Below are 18,194 nucleotides of genomic sequence, written 5' to 3'. Positions count from 1 at the left end.
GCCTTTGCCCTGCTTCATTCTGTATTCCAAGGCCAAATTTGCCTGTTACTCCAGGTGTTTCTTGACTTCTAATTTTTGCATTCCAGTCCCCTATAATGAAAAGGACATCTTTTTTGGGTGTTAGTTCTAAATGGTCTTGTAGGTCTTCATAGAACCGTTCAACTTCAGCTTCTTCAGAGTTACTGGTTTGGGCATAGACTTGGATTACTGTGATATTGAATGTTTTTCCTTGAAAACAAACAGAGATCATTCTGTCGTTTTTGAGATTGCATCCAAGTACTGCATTTCGGACCCTTTTGTTGATCATGATGTCTACTCCATTTCTTCTAAGGGATCCCTGCCCACAGTAGTAGATATAATGTCATCTGAGTTAAATTCACCCATTCCAGTCCATTTTAATTCACTGATTCCTAGAAAGTCGATGTTCACTCTTGCCGTCTCCTGTTTGATCACTTCCAATTTGCCTTGATTCATGGACTTGACATTTTAGGTTCCTATGCAATATTGCTCTTTAAAGCATCAGACCTTGCTTCTATCACCAGTCACATCCACAACTGAGTTGTTTTTGCTTTGGGTCCATCCCTTTATTCTTTCTGGAGTGATTTCTCTACTGATCTCCAGTAGCATATTGGGCACCTACTGTCCTGGGGAGTTCCTCTTTCAGTATCCTATCATTTTGCCTTTTCATACTGTTCATGGGGTTCTCAAGGCAAGAATACTGAAGTGGTTTGCCATTCCCTTCTCCAGTGGACCACATTCTGTCAGACCTCTCTACAATGACCCACCCATCTTGGGTGGCCCCACAGGGCATGGCTTAGTTTCATTGAGTTAGACAAGCCTGTGGTCCTAGTGTGATTAGATTGACTATAGTTTTCTGCGATTATGGTTTCACTGCCCTCTGATGCCCTCTTATAACACCTACCATCTTACTTGGGTTTCTTTTACCTTGGACATGGTGTATCTCTTCATGGCTGCTCCAGCAAAGTGCAGCTGCCGATCCTTACCTTGGATGAGGGGTATCTCCTAACCACTGCCCCTCCTGATCTTGAACGTGGAGTAGCTCCTCTAGGCCCTCCTGTGCCCATGCAGCCACTGCTCCTTGAAAGTGGGGTTGTTCCTGTCGGCTGCCGACCCTGACCTTGGACATGGGGTAGCTCCTCTCGCCCGTTAAGGGTTCATAAATGTTCTATACATACATACATCTGATTAAAACAGACTGAATTATGGGAAAGATCACAGCTCAAAAGCATCAATTCTTCGGAGCTCAGCTTTCTTTATAGTCCAACTCTCACATCCATACATGAATACTGGAAAAATCACAGCCTTGACTAGATGGACGTCTTTTGGCAAAGTAATGTCTCTGCTTTTCAATATGCTGTCTAGGTTGCTCATAACTTTTCTTCTAGGAGCAAGTGTCTTTTAATTCCATGGCTGCAGTTACCAAATGCACAGATTTGGGAGCCCCAAAAAATAAAGTGTGCCACTGTTTCCCTATTTATTTGCCATGAAGTGATGGGACCAGATGTCATGATCTTAATTTTCTGAATGTTGAGTTTTAAGCCAACTTTTGCATTCTGCTCTTTCTCCTTCTTCAAGAGGCTCTTTAGTTCTTCTTCACTTTCTGCCATATGGTTGTGTCATCTGCATATCTGAGGTTATTGATATTTCTCTTGGAAATCTTGATTCCAGCTTGTGCTTCTTCCAGCCCAGCGTTTCTCATGATGTACACTTCATATAAGTTAAATAAGCACAGTGACAGTATACAGCCTTAACATACTACTTTCCGTATTTGGAACCATTCAGTTGTTCCATGTCCAGTTCTAACTGTGGATTCCTGACCTGTATATATGTTTCTCAAGAGGCAGGTCAGGTCGTCTGGTATTCCTATCTCTTTAAGAATTTTCCAGAGTTTGTTGTGATCCACACAGTCAAAGGCTTGGAATAGTCAACAAAGCAGAAATAGATGTTTTTCTGAGACTCTCTTGCTTTTTCGATAACCTAACTGATGTTGGCAATTTGATCTCTAATTCCTCTGCATTTCTAAAACAAGCTTGAATATCTGGAAGTTCATGGCTTATGTACTGTTGAAGCCTGGCTTGCAGAATTTTGAGCATTCCTTTACTAGCATGTAAGATGAATACAAGTGTGTGGTAGTCTGAGAATTATTTGGCATTGCCTTTCTTTGGGATTGGAATGAAAACTGACTTTTTCTAGTCCTGTGACCACTGCTGAGTTTTCCAAATTTGCTGGAATATTGATTACAGCACTTTCTCACCATAACTTTTAGGATTTGAAATAGCTCTTTTGAATTCCATCAGCTCCACTAGCTTTGTTCTTAGTGGTATTTCCTAAGGCCCATTTGACTTCACATTCTAGGATGTCTGGTTCTAGATGAGTGATCATACCATTGTGATTATCAGAGTTGTGAAGATTTTTTTTTTTTGTATAGTTCTTCTGTGTATTCTTGCCAATACAATAAGATATTCTTCTTAATATATTCTGCTTCTGTTAGATCTATACCATCTTCATCCTTTATTGAGTCCATCTTTGCATGAAATATTACATTGTTATCTCTAATTTTCTTGAATAAATCTCTAGTCTTTCCATTCTATTGTTTTCTTTTATTTCTTTGCACTGATTACTCAGGAGGGCTTTTTTAGTTCTCCTGCTATTCTTTCAAACTCTGCATTCAAACAGCTATATCTCACCTTTTCTTCTTTGTTTTTCATTTCTTTTCATAGCTATTTGTAAGGCCTCATCAGACCGCCATTATGCTTTTTTGCATTTATTTTTCTTGGGGTTGGTCTTGCTCCCTGTCTCCTGTACAGTATCATGAACCCCTGTCCATAGTTCATCAGGCACTCTGTCTATCAGATCTAATCCTTGAATCTATTTCTCACTTCTACTGTATACTCATAGGGGATTTGTTTTAGGTCATACCTGAATAATATGGTTTTCCCTCTAGTAGTTTTCCCTCCTTTCTTCAATTTCAGTCTGAATTTGGCAGTAAGAAACTCATGGTCTGAGCCACAGTCAGTCCCCACTCTTGTTTTTGCTGACTGTATAGAGCTTCTCCCTCTTTGGGTGCAAAGAATGTGATCAATCTGATTTTGTTATTGACCATCTGGTGATGTCCATGTGTGGAGTCTTCTCTTGTGTTGTTGGTAGAGGATGTTTGTTATGAACAGTGCATTCTCTTGGCAAAACTTTGTTAGCCTTTGCCATGCTTCATTCTGTACTCCAAGGCCAAATTTGCCTGTTACTCCAAGTGTATCTTGACTTCCTACTTTTGCACTGCAGTCTCCCAAAATGAAAAGGACATCTTTTGGGGGTATTAGTTCTAGAAGGTCTTGGAGATCTTCATACACCTGTTCAACTTCAGATTCCTCAACATTACTGGTCAGGGTATAAATTTGGATCACTGTGGTATTGAATGATTTGCTTTGGAAACAGACAAAGATAATTCTGTCATTTTTGAGATTGCACCTAAGTACTGCATCTTGGGCTCTTTTGTTGACTATGATGGCTACTCCATTTCTTCTATATAGTGGTCATCTGAATTAAATTCATCCATTCTAGTCCATTTTAGTTCACTGATTCCTAAAACTTCGACCTTCACTCTTGCATCATCTGTTTGACCACTTCCAATTTGCTTTGATTCCTGGACTTAACATACCAGGTTCCTACACAATTTTGCTTTTTACAGCATTAGACTTTAATTCTACCACCAGTCATATCCACAACTGGGTATTGTTTTTGCTTTGGCTCCATCTCTTCATTCTTTCTTGAGTTATTTCTCCACTGATCTCCAGTAGCATATCAGGCACCTACTGACCTGGGGAGTTCATCTTTCTGTGTTCATCTGGGAAGTAGTATAGAAGCATTATGTGATGGAAGTAAGAGGGTAAGTATGTTCTGTGTGATAATGTTCAACTACAGGAAGGAGTAAGGTGCTATGTAGAGAATGCACAGATGAATGAGAAAGATTGCAAATGGCTAAGCATGAAGGACATCCATTCAGTTCAGTCACTCAGTCATGTGAGACCCTATGGACTGCAGCATCCCAGGCTTCCCTGCCCAGCACCAACTCCTGGAGCTTGTTCAAATTCATATTTGTTCTTTATTTTTACTTATTTTCACTTTCCTATTTGAAAGCTAAAGAAAATTATAATAACAAAAATAAAATTATGCAAACATGAGGAAGTAAACACATTCAAGGAAAACCATGTGGAACACAGAAAACTAATCTCTAGGGCTATAAAATCTGGAAAACCTTCTTATGTAGACTGTTGTTATTTTTAAAGGAATTAATCTCTGCATTCGTTTTGTACTCCCCCCAAACTGGGAAGTAGTATAGAAGCAAATGGCAAAGCATGAAGAAGAACAGTTCAGTTCAGTCACTTAGTCTTGCCCAACTCTTTGTGATCCCATGGACTGCAGCACGCCAGGCTTCCTTGTTCATCACCAACTCCTGGAGCTTGCTCAAATTATGTCCATTCAGTCAGTAATGCCATCTCACCATCTCATCCTCTGTCCTCCCCTTCTCATCTTGCCTTCAATTTTTCCCAGATCAAGGTTTTTTCCAATGAGTCAGTTCTCTGCATCAGATCTCCAAAGTATTGGAGTCATATAAATATATGACATATTTGCATAAGTTTTATATATATAATTCCCTCCCATGTTATAATGTGTGTATGTTTAAATGTTAAAGAGAGATATGAAATATATGTTGCACATATTGTCATACTCAAGGAAGTCAAGAAACACATGAAGTAACAGGCAAATTTGGCCTTGGAGTATGGAGTGAAGCAGGACAAAGCTAGTAGAGTTTTGCCAAGAGAACACACTGGTCATAATAAACACCCTCTTCCAACAACAAAAGAGAAGACTCTACACATGGACATCACCAGATGGTCAACACCAAAATCAGATTGCTTTTATTCTTTGCAGCCAAAGATGGAGAAGCTCTATACAGTTAGCAACAGCAAGTCCAGGAGCTGACTGTGGCACAGATAATGAACTTCTTATTGCCAAATTCAGACTGAAATTGATGAAAGTGGAGAAAACCACTGGACCATTCAGGTGTGACCTAAATCAAATCCCTTGTGATTATACAGTGGAAGTGAAAAATAGATTTAAGGTTCTAGATATGACAGACAGAGTGCCTGAAGAACTATGCATGGAGGTTCATGACATTGTACAGGAGACAGGAGTCAAGACCATCCCCAAGAAAAAGAAATGCAAAAAAGTAAAATGGCTGTTTGAAGCATCTTTACAAATAGCTGTGAAAAGAACAGAAGAGAAAAGCAAAGGAGAAAAGGAAAGACATATCCATTTGAATACAGAGTTGCAAAGAATGTCAAGGAGAGATAAGAAAGCCTTTCTCAGTGATCAATGCAAAGAAGTAGAGGAACACAATAGAATAGGAAAGACTAGAGAGCTATTCAAGAAAATTAGAGAAACCAAGGGAACATTTCATGCAAAGATGGGCTCAATAAAGGACAGAAACGGTATGAACCTAACAGAAGCAGAAGATATTAAGAAGAGGTGGCAAGAATACACAGAAGAACCGTACAAAAAAGATCTTCATGGCCCAGATAATCACAATGGTGTGATCACTCACCTAGAGCCAGATATCCTAGAATGTGAAGTCAAGTGGGCCTTAGGAAGCATCACTACAAACAAAGCTACTGGAGGTGATGGAATTCCAGTTGAGCTATTTCAAGTCCTGGAAGATGATGCTGTGAAAGTGCTGTACTCAATATCCCAGCAAATTTTGAAAACAGCAGTGGCCACAGGACTGGAAAAGGTCAGTGTTCATTTGAATTGTAAAGAAAGCCAATACCAAAGAATGATCAAACTACTGCACAATAGCATTCATTTCACATGCTATTATAGGAATGCTCAAAATTCTCCAAGCCAGGCTTCAGCAATACATGAACCATGAACTTCCAGATGTTCAAGCTGGTTTTAGAAAAGGGAGAGGAACCAGAGATCAAATTGCCAACATCTGCTGGACCATCGAAAAAGCAAGAGAGTTCCAGAAAAACATCTATTTCTGTTTTATTAACTATGCCTAAGCCTTTGTCTGTGTGGGTCACAATGAACTGTTGAAAATATTGAAAGAGATGGGAATACCAGAACACCTGCTCTGCTCTTGAGAAACCTATATGCAGGTCAGGAAGCCACAGTTAGACTTGGCTGTGGAATGACAGACTGGTTCCAAATAGGAAAAGGAGTACATCAAGGCTGTATATTGTCACCCTGCTTATTTAACTTATACGCAGAGTACATCATGAGAAATTCTGGGCTGGAGGAAGCACAAACTGGAATTAAGATTACCGGGAGAAATATCAATAACCTCAGATATGCAGATGACACCACCCGTATGGCAGAAAATGAAGAAAAACTTTCATTTTCTTGATGAAAGTGAAAGACGAGAATGAAAATTTGGCTTAAAGCTCAACATTCAGAAAACGAAGATCATGACATCTGGTCCCATCACTTCATGGCAAATAGATGGAGAAACAGTGGAAACAATGGAAAGAATGTCAGACTTTATTTTTTTGAGCTCCAAAATCACTGCAGATGGTGACTGCAGCCATGAAATTAAAAGACACTTACTCCTTGGAAGGAAAGTTATGACCAACCTAGACAGCATATTGAAAAGCAGAGACATTACTTTGTCAACAAAGGTCCTAGTCAAGGCTATGGTTTTTCCAGTTGTCATGTATGGATGTGAGAGTTGGACTATAAAGAAAGCTGATTGCCAAAGAATTGATGCTTTTGAACTGGGGTGTTGGAGAAGACTCTTGAGAGCCCCTTGGACTGCAAGGAGATCCAACCAGTCCATCCTAAAGGAGATTAGTCCTGGGTGTTCTTTGAAAGGACTGATGCTGAAGCTGAAACTCCAATACTTTGGCCACCTGATGCGAAGAGCTGACACATTTTAAAACACCCTGATACTGGGAAGATTGAGGGCAGAAGGAGAAGGGAAAGTCAGAGGATGAGATGGTTGGATGGCATCACCGACTCAATGGACATGGGTTTTTAATGGCCTCCAGGAGTTGGTGATGGACAGGGAGTCATGTCATGCTGCAGTTCCTGAGGTCGCAAAGAGTCAGATATGACTGTCTGAACTGAATATATATATATATATATATATATATATATATATATATATAAAATTTAAAGTCTGCTAAAATTCTGAGTAAAATAAGCCCTTACAATACTCTAAAGACATGCTTTGTTAACATTATTTCCAAACAGCCTCTAACTTATGATTACATACATAGATAGACAGTGAAGTCGCTCAGTCGTGTCTGACTCTTGGTGATCCCGTGGACAGTAGCCAACCAGGCTCCTCCATCCATGTGATTTTCCAGGCAAGAATACTGGAGTGGGTTGCCATTTCCTTCTCCAGGGGATCTTTCCAACCCAGGGATCGAACCCGGGTCTCCCACTTTGTAGGCAGATGCTTTTCCATCTGAGCCACTAGGGAAGTCATCTTATGATTACATAACAGAGTTATAACATGCAGTTTAAAGGAGAAAATGACATAAACACATGTGATAGTAAGTATGATAATAAGTGTTGGTATTTATTGACAGTATTTTCTTTATACACAATCTATATATACAAAATTACAAAAACAAATATACATAGTACATAACTAGTAAAATGTGCTCAAGTGATTAAAATTTATTTTATTGACTTTTTTATGTGCTATGATGACACAAAAATGATAAAGTCAACACCTTTCCTACTTGTTCTCAAGGAATGTAAAAATATTTGGGAATATTTTTTATTAACATGCAAATAGCAAAGATTTATATCAAAGCATAATGAATAGTCTAGAACAGAAAAATATAAAGTGTTCTATCCAAAGAAATAAACAATTATAATTCTTGCAGATGCCATTATTTTTACTGTATTTCTACTAGTAATTTTATTATCACTCATTTTTATTATAATCATAATTTTATTTTTACTTCTACTATTTGGTGGGTTTTGCAATAAGAATAAATTACTTGTCTCTACTTTCTAGCTAATTAAGATAAAATTGAGTAAGGTTTTTCAATAGAAGAAAAGATTGTTATTACTGGAGGAAAAAAGCATAGTGGAAGGAAGGCACAGAATGGGTGGGAAAAATTTGAAGATAAGTCTAACTGAAGCAAAGGAAAAAGTAGAGGTTAACTCAATAAGTTGTCATTATTGTTAAGAAAGATCTTGGAAAGAGTTTTAGATGGCAATAAGAATGAAAAGAAGCTTAACTTAATAAATACAGAATTTCAGGATTAAAGAAATCTTTTATTAAAAGGGCTTTGTATTTTAAAAAGTTAAAATGCATATGTGGCACAAATCCATGTGCATTTTCTGTAGATTTTTTTCCTGTAATTCAAAATTGATTGCCCAGCTTTTACACATATATTTTTCATACCCTTTTAATTTTATAAGAAATCACCTTTTGTTTGAAAAATAACAGTCACACCATAATTTGCCTTATCTGATTAGTAAAAGCTTGCATCAAACATTTACAACTGAGATAATTTTAAAACTTAAAATTTCAAAACATACTGCAGAAAAATATTATATTCATATAAACACTCTTTCTTTGCATTTTGACTAAAAATGCACTTTCAAAATGTTTATTATTATGCTATCAGGCCAATCATCATAAAAAACACTTCATGATTTTTTTTTTTACCTGTTATCTTACTTTCTTTAAAGATAATTTCATTCAAATTCTTTGAAAGTAATTTTTTTTTAACCTGGAATGATAAATTATGAAGATTAACTTAACTCATTCAGTCTGATTTACATAAAAAAGTTTGGTGTAAACAGACTAATAGCAAAAAGATACAACGACAAAGAAATCAAATAACAAAGCTGTTGTATAGCAGATACATTTTGAACGACTATGTCTCTGGAAATGGTGGCAACCTGAAAAGAAGTGTTTGTAATTAATCTCAGTCTCGTACACTTGCTTCTTATATGTCCATCTCTCTTAATATCTGCTCCACACTGCACTTCCCTAAGGGTCTGTTTAACTAGGATCTTCTTGTTCCTAGTCATGGGTCTTCATGAACCTTACTCTATTTCATGAACTTCCACCTCGAGTGTCACTTCCTGCTTTTAATGATACTTACTGTCTCAATTTCTCAACATCCCACTTGAATTTTTATTATGCTAATCTAAGCATTGTAGTTCATTTCACAGGAATTGTTTTTCTTAATGAGTTTATTCATAATTTAAAATTTTGCTGGTGCAAAAATATCACTTTATGGCTAGCAGCGAAGCCCTCCAGCAAGTTGCAAGTACCAAAGGCTTTTGATGAGCAAGGTGTTGTCATCCACCAGCTTGCTGAACAGACAGTAAAATGATGCAGATGTGAAAGACTTCAGCTAGCTCCCTCTCTAAAGGCTTTCCATTTGGAGAAATTAGAAATGAGCCAACAAGAAAATATGTTCAAAAAATATCTTAATTCAAAGACTATTACAGAAGACACAATCTTAATGTCACAAAGGTTGCAGTGCTATTTTCTGTAGTGATTTGTTTTCCATTCTGTGGCAATTGCAACTCTTAGAGGTTTTCTTCTTGTATGATGCCTGCATATGCATTATATATATATATATGTATATATATATATATAAAATATACATATATATAATATATATATTATTACATATATGTCAGATCATATCAGTCGTTCAGTAGTGTCCAACTCTTTGTGACCCCATGAATCGCAACATGTCAGGCCTCCCTGTCCATCACCAACTGCCGGAGTTCACTGAGACTCACGTCCATTGAATCAGTGATGCCATCCAGCCATCTCATCCTCTGTCATTCCCTTCTCCTCCTGCCCCCAACCCCTCCCAGCATCAGAGTCTTTTCCAAAGAGTCAACTCTTCGCATGAGGTGGCCAAAGTACTGGAGTTTCAGCTTTAGCATCATTCCTTCCAAAGAAATCCCAGGGCTGATCTCCTTCAGAATGGACTGGTTGGATCTCCTTGCAGTCCAAGGGACTCTCAAGAGTCTTCTCCAACAGCACAGTTCAAAAGCATCAATTCTTCAGCGCTCAGCCTTCTTCACAGTCCAACTCTCACATCCATACATGATCACAGGAAAAACCACAGCCTTGACTAGACGAACCTTTGCTGGCAAAGTAATGTCTCTGCTTTTGAATATGCTATCTAGGTTGGTCATAACTTTCCTTCCAAGGAATAAGTGTCCTTTAATTTCATGGCTGAAGTCACCATCTGCAATGATTTTGGAGCCCAGAAAAACAAAGTCTGACACTGTTTCCACTGTTTCCCCATCTATTTCCCATGAAGTGATGGGGACCAGATAGCATGATCTTCATTTTCTGAATGTTGAGCTTTAAGCCAACTTTTTCACTCTCCACTTTCACCAAGAGGCTTTTTAATTCCTCTTCACTTTCTGCCATAAGGGTGGTGTCATCTGCATATCTGAGGTTATTGATATTTCTCCCCGCAATCTTGATTCCAGCTTGTGTTTCTTCCAGTCCAGCATTTCTCATGATGTACTCTGCATATAAGTTAAATAAACAGGGTCACAATATACAGCCTTGATGTCCTCCTTTTCCTATTTGTAACCAGTCTGTTGTTCCATGTCTAGGTCTAACTGTTGTTTCCTGATCTGCATACAAATTTCTCAAGAGGCAGATCAGGTGGTCTGGTATTCCCATCTCTTTCAGAATTTTCCACAGTTTATTGTGATCCACAGAGTCAAAGGCTTTGGCATAGTCAATAAAGCAGAAATAGATGTTTTTCTGGAACTCTTTTGCTTTTTCCATGATCCAGCAGATGTTGGAAATTTGATTTCTGGTTCCTCTGCCTTTTCTAAAACCAGCTTGAACATCAGGAAGTTCATGGTTCACATATTGCTGAAGCTTAGGTCGGAGAATTTTGAGCATTACTTTACTAGCATGTGAGAGGAGTGCAATTGTGCAGTAGTTTGAGCATTCTATGGCATTGCCTTTCTTTGGGATTGAAATTAAAATTGACCTTTTCCAGTCCTGTGGCCACTGCTGAGTTTTCCAAATTTGCTGGCATATTGAGTGCAGCACTTTCACAGAATCATCTTTCAGGATTTGGAATAGCTCAACTGGAATGCTATCACCTCCACTAGCTTTGTTCATAGTGATGCTTTCTAAGGCCCACTTGACTTCACATTCCAGGATGTCTGGCTCTAGGTCAGTGATCACACCATCATGATTATCTGGGTCGTGAAGATCTTTTTTGTACAGTTCTTCTGTGTATTCTTGCCATCTCTTCTTAATATCTTCTGCTTCTGTTAGGTCCATTCCATTTCTGTCCTTTATCGAGCCCATCTTTGCATGAAATATTCCTTTGGTATCTCTGATTTTCTTGAAGAAAATTTCTCTAGTCTTTCGCTTTCTGTTGTTTTCCTCTATTTCTTCGCATTGATTGCTGAAGAAGGCTTTCTTATCTCTTCTTGCTCTTCTTTGGAACTTTGCATTCAGATGTTTATATATTTCCTTTTCTCCTTTGCTTTTCACTTCTCTTCTTTTCACAGCCATTTGTAAGTCCTCCCCAGACAGCCATTTTGCTTTTTTGCATTTCTTTTCCGTGGGGATGATCTTGTTCCCTGTCTCCTGTACAATGTCACGAAATTCATTCCATCATTCATCAGGCATTCTATCTATCAGATCTAGGCCCTTAAATCTGTTTCTCATGTTCACTGTATATTTGTTTCCTTTACACTTGGTTTTTAGATTATCGTTATCTAGTTTATTTACTTTCACATTATTTTCATTAAGTCATTATTGCAAGTGTTAAATGTAAATGCCCCTCACTATTCTAATCTTTGGAGAAATCAATGGCACCCCACTCCAGTACTCTTGCCTGGAAAATCCCATGGACGGAGGAGCCTGGAAGGCTGCAGTCCACGGGGTCGCTGAGGTTTGGACACGACTGAGCAACTTCACTTTCACTTTTCACTTTCATGCATTGGAGAAAGAAATGGCAACTCACTCCAGTGTTCTTGCCTGGAGAATCCCAGGACGGCAGAGCCTGGTGGGCTGCCGTCTATGGGATCACACAGAGTCAGACACAACTGAAGTGACTTAGCAGCAGCAGCAGCATTCTAATCTTAAAATTATTTAGAAAAGTTATAAATTTCTTGGTTTGTCTGTGTGCATAGAAAATTATTTGCAGCTGTGTGTTGGTTGTTTTACATCATGGTGCTAATATTTGTCTTATTTTAAAAATATTTTATAATCCCTCCTGTGTCTAAAAATAAGTTATAAAAAGACAAAATATATACAGAAAATTGTTGGTGAATTTGAGTTCCTCAAACTTAAAAATAAATCTAATGCAGTTTACATTCTAAATTAAATTAAAACACAAGCTAGATACTATGAAAAGATGTGCATATAAAACTCACAAAGATAGCATATTAATAAAGATTAAAATTGTTTAAATATATGCAAAATAAAACAACTAGGAAGAGATATCAACGAAATGTATCAACAGACAATTACAAAGAGGATATAGAAAAGGCAAAAGGAGTATGAAATGCTGTTTGACAAAGAGGAATTCAAATGACTATCACAATGAGATGACATACACATCAAATAGATTGGCAAAATGTAAAGTATCCATTACCAAATGTTGATTGGTAATGGAGGATTATATGTTTTTACACTTATTTTGGAAAACCGATTGAAAACATCTAGTCACTTTTGTCATACACCCACTTTTACTTCTGATCTTAAAGAGATATTTTAAAATCATAAACCATTGGATTTTATTGTGCATATGTTGAAATGCATTGTAAACTTTTAAATTTCTCATTTAAAAATATATAAATATTTATATATATAAAAACATCCTCTAAAGTGTGATTTTGCAGGAAAAACATGGCTTTACAATTTTTCCTTCACTGTTGTCCTTAAAGTTGCCCTCAGTTCCCTCTCAAACAATGAATAATTTAAAATAACACCACCAACAACAAAAAAGTGTGTGATTTTTGGAACACATATTTTTATCTAACATATTTGAAGGAATTATGTCATTATCTTACTTTCTCTTCTTTATAGGTCCATGAGGAAAAGGTTATGTTTCACATTTAACAACTGAGTCAATTGTGAATTAAATATATTCTCAGAGTTTAAATAAAATTAGTTCAACCACACAGTTAGTGGCCAAGATGTTCCTTGTCCCTTCCCAAAGGCCATGTTCTGAGCCACCTTGAAGATGGTCACCCCTATTATCTTATTAAGAGTTGACTTTTCACAACAGTCAAATAAAAACTCAACTTCACTTTATATGTTAAGTCAAATGGCTAATGTGGTTTAATGTGGTCAATTACTAACATTGCTAAATTTCATTAAATGAATTTTAAATGAGATGATACTTGTAACATCTTACAACATGTAACATTATAACAGTGCCTGGAACTGTGTAAGCACTATATAAGTGTTAGATGGTACTGTCAAAGGTTTTCATAGCTATTGTGTGGTATTAAGTGTTATGAGCCATGCAAAGATGAAGATAACATCTATGACTTTCTTCTTCTTTTTTTTTAAATATAAATTTATTTATTTTAATTGGAGGCTAATTAGTTTACAATATTGTATTGGCTTTGCCATACATCAACATGAATCTGTCACGGGTATACACGTGTTCCCCATCCAGAAGCCCCCTCTCTCCTCCCTCCCCATACCATCCCTCTGGGTCATCCCAGTGCACCAGCCCCAAGCATCCTGTACCATGCATCAAATCTGGACTGGCGATTCATTTCTTATCTGATATTATACATGTTTCAATGCCATTCTCTCAAATCATCCCACCCTCTCCCTCTACGACCCTGTAATCCCACTGCTGGCATACACACAGAGGAAACCAGAATTGAAAGAGACACATGTACCCCAATGTTCATTGCAGCACTGTTTATAATAGCCAGGATATGGAAGCAACCTAGATGTCCATCAGCAGATGAATGGATAAGAAAGCTGTGGTACATATACACAATGGAGTATTATGCAGCCATCAAAATGAATACATTTGAATCAGTTCTAATGAGATGGATGAAACTGGAGCATATTACACAGAGTGAAGTAAGCCAGAAAGAAAAACACCAATACTGTATTCTATGACTTTTTAAATGGAGAATTTAATGTATTTCAAAATCAAAGGCATATAGAAAAGAATTGTCTTTATAAAACTAGGTATTGTTTTAGAAGCTAAGTTGTGTTTGACTCTTTTGTGACCACAGGCTCCTCTGTCCATGGGATTTCCCAGTCAAGAATATAGGAATAGGTTGCCATTTCCTTCTCCAGGGCATCTTCTTAATGCTGGAATAGAACCCATGTCTCCTGCACTGCAAGGGGATTCTTAACCTCTGAGACACTGAGGAAGCCCCAAACTAGCTATGCATCAAGGCAAATGAAATAGACTTCATAATAATGGTACAAAATATGTCATTTTATATTAAAAAGAGGTTAATTTTTGTTTTGAGATTTGAGGCTTAAAAGTGATAATTGGTTGAAAAATTAGTCTAACTTTGTACCAAGAGAATAGTTATGAGCAAGGCAGAAGGAAAATTATTTCAGGTTGAAAAAGATACTATGAGTAATAGGAGAAGCAGTGTATTCAACGGTGTGTCTTGAGGTTGGTGGGAGACTTATGTAGGAAGAGATGTGTTAGAGAAGTGGCTAAGAGGTCATCATGAGGAGTCAACCCTGAACTACTAGTTATAGAGTTCATTACAGAGGCAATGAGATAAGTATTTAAATAGTTTCCTCTATTAAAACCCATATTTAGTGAAGTTGGTTAAATGTACTTCCTCTAGACATGATATAGACTGAAAAGTTCTCAAAGAAAAGGTCAGATTTTCATACTTTCCTTTTCCTGTGTATTTAAACATATACTCTCAAGTCTCTCTGAATTTACTGTACATATTAAAAGACCAAAACAGCTGTGAGTACCAGGCTTATTTTTCCTTCACAAACTAAATAGGATTAGATATTTCACATCAGTGCCAATTTACCTTATTATTATTCTATTACCTTTATGTGCCTTTTTTTTTTTTTTGCATCTTAATGCATAAAAGCACTTCTGAACCAGTATCTCTCAGAGGATAAGAAATGTTCTTAATGACCATATTTTTTCATGTCTTGAGAATTAGAGTGTTAGATAAAATCATCTCTCATGTGCCTGAGAATATAGGAAGACCTCTGAAAGACTGCACACTTAAAAGTTTTGGGGAAATAAAAAATGCATTAGTAATTGGTAGTAATCCAAGTCTGACTTAATGACATAAGATTTCAGAGATATACCTTGCTCTGATCAAATTGGATTAAAATACTGCAAACTTAGCAGAATTCTGCCAGTTCTGAACTAGAATAACCTTGAAAATGTTGGTTTTCTGGTATGCATTTAATGTAAATTATTTAAGAATATTTTCAAATAATTTTATTAAAGTTATTACATTATAAGGAAGTTATTATGGTTACATAAAGTGATCACAATTAACTCAAAACATTTAAATTTATAGTTATCATAAGACAACCTAGAAAATACAATTGATTTTCAAATAAAAATTTTTGAAGAATAAATATGAACATTCATAGCAGTAAATAGTATTGATTTAGATTTTATCCATGATCAGTCCAGTTCAGTTCAATCGCTCAGTCGTGTCCGACTTTTTGTGGCCCCGTGAACTGCAGCACGCCAGGCCTCCCTGTCCGTCATCAACTCCCGGAGTTCACTTAAACTCATGACCATCGAGTCAGTGATGCCATCCAGCCATGTTATCCATGTCAGCAGGGCATAATATTTAATAAATTTACTTTTATTACTTAAGTTATTTGTATACCAATAATTCCTTATTTTTAACACTTTCTATCCAATCCCACCTCTCTCTACTGAGTTACAGATTTGAAGCACCTTCTTTAATTTCATATGTATTTAAATGCATTTTAATCATTTGAAAGACAAAAGAAATTCTAGGAAAATCCTTACCTCAAAATGTTTGGCAATCTCCTAAGAACTTGAACAGACTTGTATGATTAGGACATTATGGCATCTGTCAGGGATTTTTATTCCAACACTTTTCTAAATTTATCTTCATTTAATTAATTATCTTGAAGCAGTGTAAATATTTACTTCTAATTCTTTCTCTTCCTGTTTGGCTCATTTTCAATTCTATATTTTTATCTGCTTAATAATGTTTTATACATGGTGCCATGAGTTTTTAGAAAGAAATTTATTCCTAAGAAAGTTTAATAAATAAATGTAAGAATAAATACGCAAGTTCAATTCAGTTCAGTCACTCAGTCATGTCCAAATCTTTGCGACCCCATGAATTGCAGCATGCCAGGCTTCCCTGTCCATCACCAACTCCCAGAGTTCACTCAAACTCACGTCCATCAAGTTGGTGATGCCATCCAGCCATCTCATCCTCTGTCGTCCCCTTCTCCTCTTGCCCCTCTACCCTCCCAGCATTAGAGTCTTTTCCAATGAGTCAACTCTTTGCATGACGTGACCAAAGTACTGAAGTTTCAGCTTTAGCATCATTCCCTCCGAAGAACACCCAGGACTGATCCCCTTCAGAATGGACTGGTTGGATCTCCTTGCAGTCCAAGGGACTCTCAAAGAGTCTTCTCCAACAGCACAGTTCAAAGCATCAATTCTTCGGTGCTCAACTTTCTTCACAGTCCAACTCTCACATCCATACAAGACCACTGGAAAAACCATAGCCTTGACTAGATGGACATTTGTCAGCAAAGTAATGTCTCTGCTTTTGAATATGCTGTCTAGGTTAGTCATAACTTTCATTCCAAGGAGTAAGTGTCTTTTAATTTCATGTCTGCAATCACCATCTGCAGTGATTTTGGAGCTCAAAAAAATAAAGTCTGACACTGTTTCCACTGTTTCTCCATCTATTTGCCACAAAGTGATGGGACCAGATGCCATGATCTTCATTTTCTGAATGTTGAGCTTTAAGCCAACTTTTTCACTCTCCTCTTTCACTTTCATCAAGAGGCTTTTTAGTTCCTCTTCACTTTCTGCCATAAGGGTGGTATCATCTGCATATCTGAGGTTATTGATATTTCTCCAGGCAATCTTAATTCCAGCTTGTGCTTCTTCCAGCCCAGTGTTTCTCATGATGTACTCTGCATATAAGTTAAATAAGCATGGTGACAGTATACAGCCTTGACATACTCCTTTTCCTATTTGGAACCAGTCTGTTGTTCCATGTCCAGTTCTAACTATTGCTTTCAAGAGGCAGGTCAGGTGGTCTGGTATTTCTATCTTTTTCAGAATTTTCCACCGTTTACTGTGATCCACACAGTCAAAAGCTTTGACATAGTCAATAAAGCAGAAATAGATGTTTTTTTCTGGAATTCTCTTGCTTTTTTGATGATCCAGCAGATGTTGGCAGTTTGATCTCTGGTTCCTCTGCCTTTTCTAAAGTCAGCTTGAACATCTGGAAGTTCACAGTTCATGTATTGCTGAAGCCTGGCTTGGAGAATTTTGAGCATTTTTACTAGCATGTGAGATGAATGCAACTGTGCGGTAGCTGGAGCAATATGCAAACACAATGTTATAAAAATTCATGTTATATGACTTTATATTTAAACATGTAAAAATTAGTGTAACATTAAATATATTCTGAAGTCAGTAACAAGTAGTAGGAAAAAAATTTCCCTTCTCATTTTTATTTCAATCCTTGTCACTAGAATAGATTAATTGTATGATAATTTCTGTCCTTTATTAAATTTGTAATAAAGAATGAAGCACTAGAGTTTTTATACCCCAAAGTACTTAACAGTTATTGAGCCTGATTTTCCCAATGTAAAATGTACTCCTTAGAACAAATGTCAGATATACTAGCTGAAACAACCAAAATGCAGTTGAATTTATCAGATGTGTTTCATTATTTTCCTATTATAGGTGATCACAGTCTATCTACTTATACATTGTTTCTGTTAGGTCCTCCATGGTCAATGTAGATCTTGTTTACTTTGATTGTTTTAAATGTGCCCATGCATTTCCACAGCAATCTGTTCAATTGCTCTATTTCTGGTTCTTTCAGTCAAAGAAACCTACCATATAGCTATATATTCAGCAGTATGTTTTAAGGTAATTCCTAAATCTTTAATTTGCAATTACTAAATGATTTCCCCTGTGCAAAACAGTTAC

The sequence above is a fragment of the Bos taurus genome, chromosome 9 (assembly GCF_002263795.3).
Source record: "Bos taurus isolate L1 Dominette 01449 registration number 42190680 breed Hereford chromosome 9, ARS-UCD2.0, whole genome shotgun sequence".
In the NCBI taxonomy this organism is placed as follows: Eukaryota; Metazoa; Chordata; class Mammalia; order Artiodactyla; family Bovidae; genus Bos; species Bos taurus.
Note: the sequence above shows the minus strand (reverse complement) of the source record.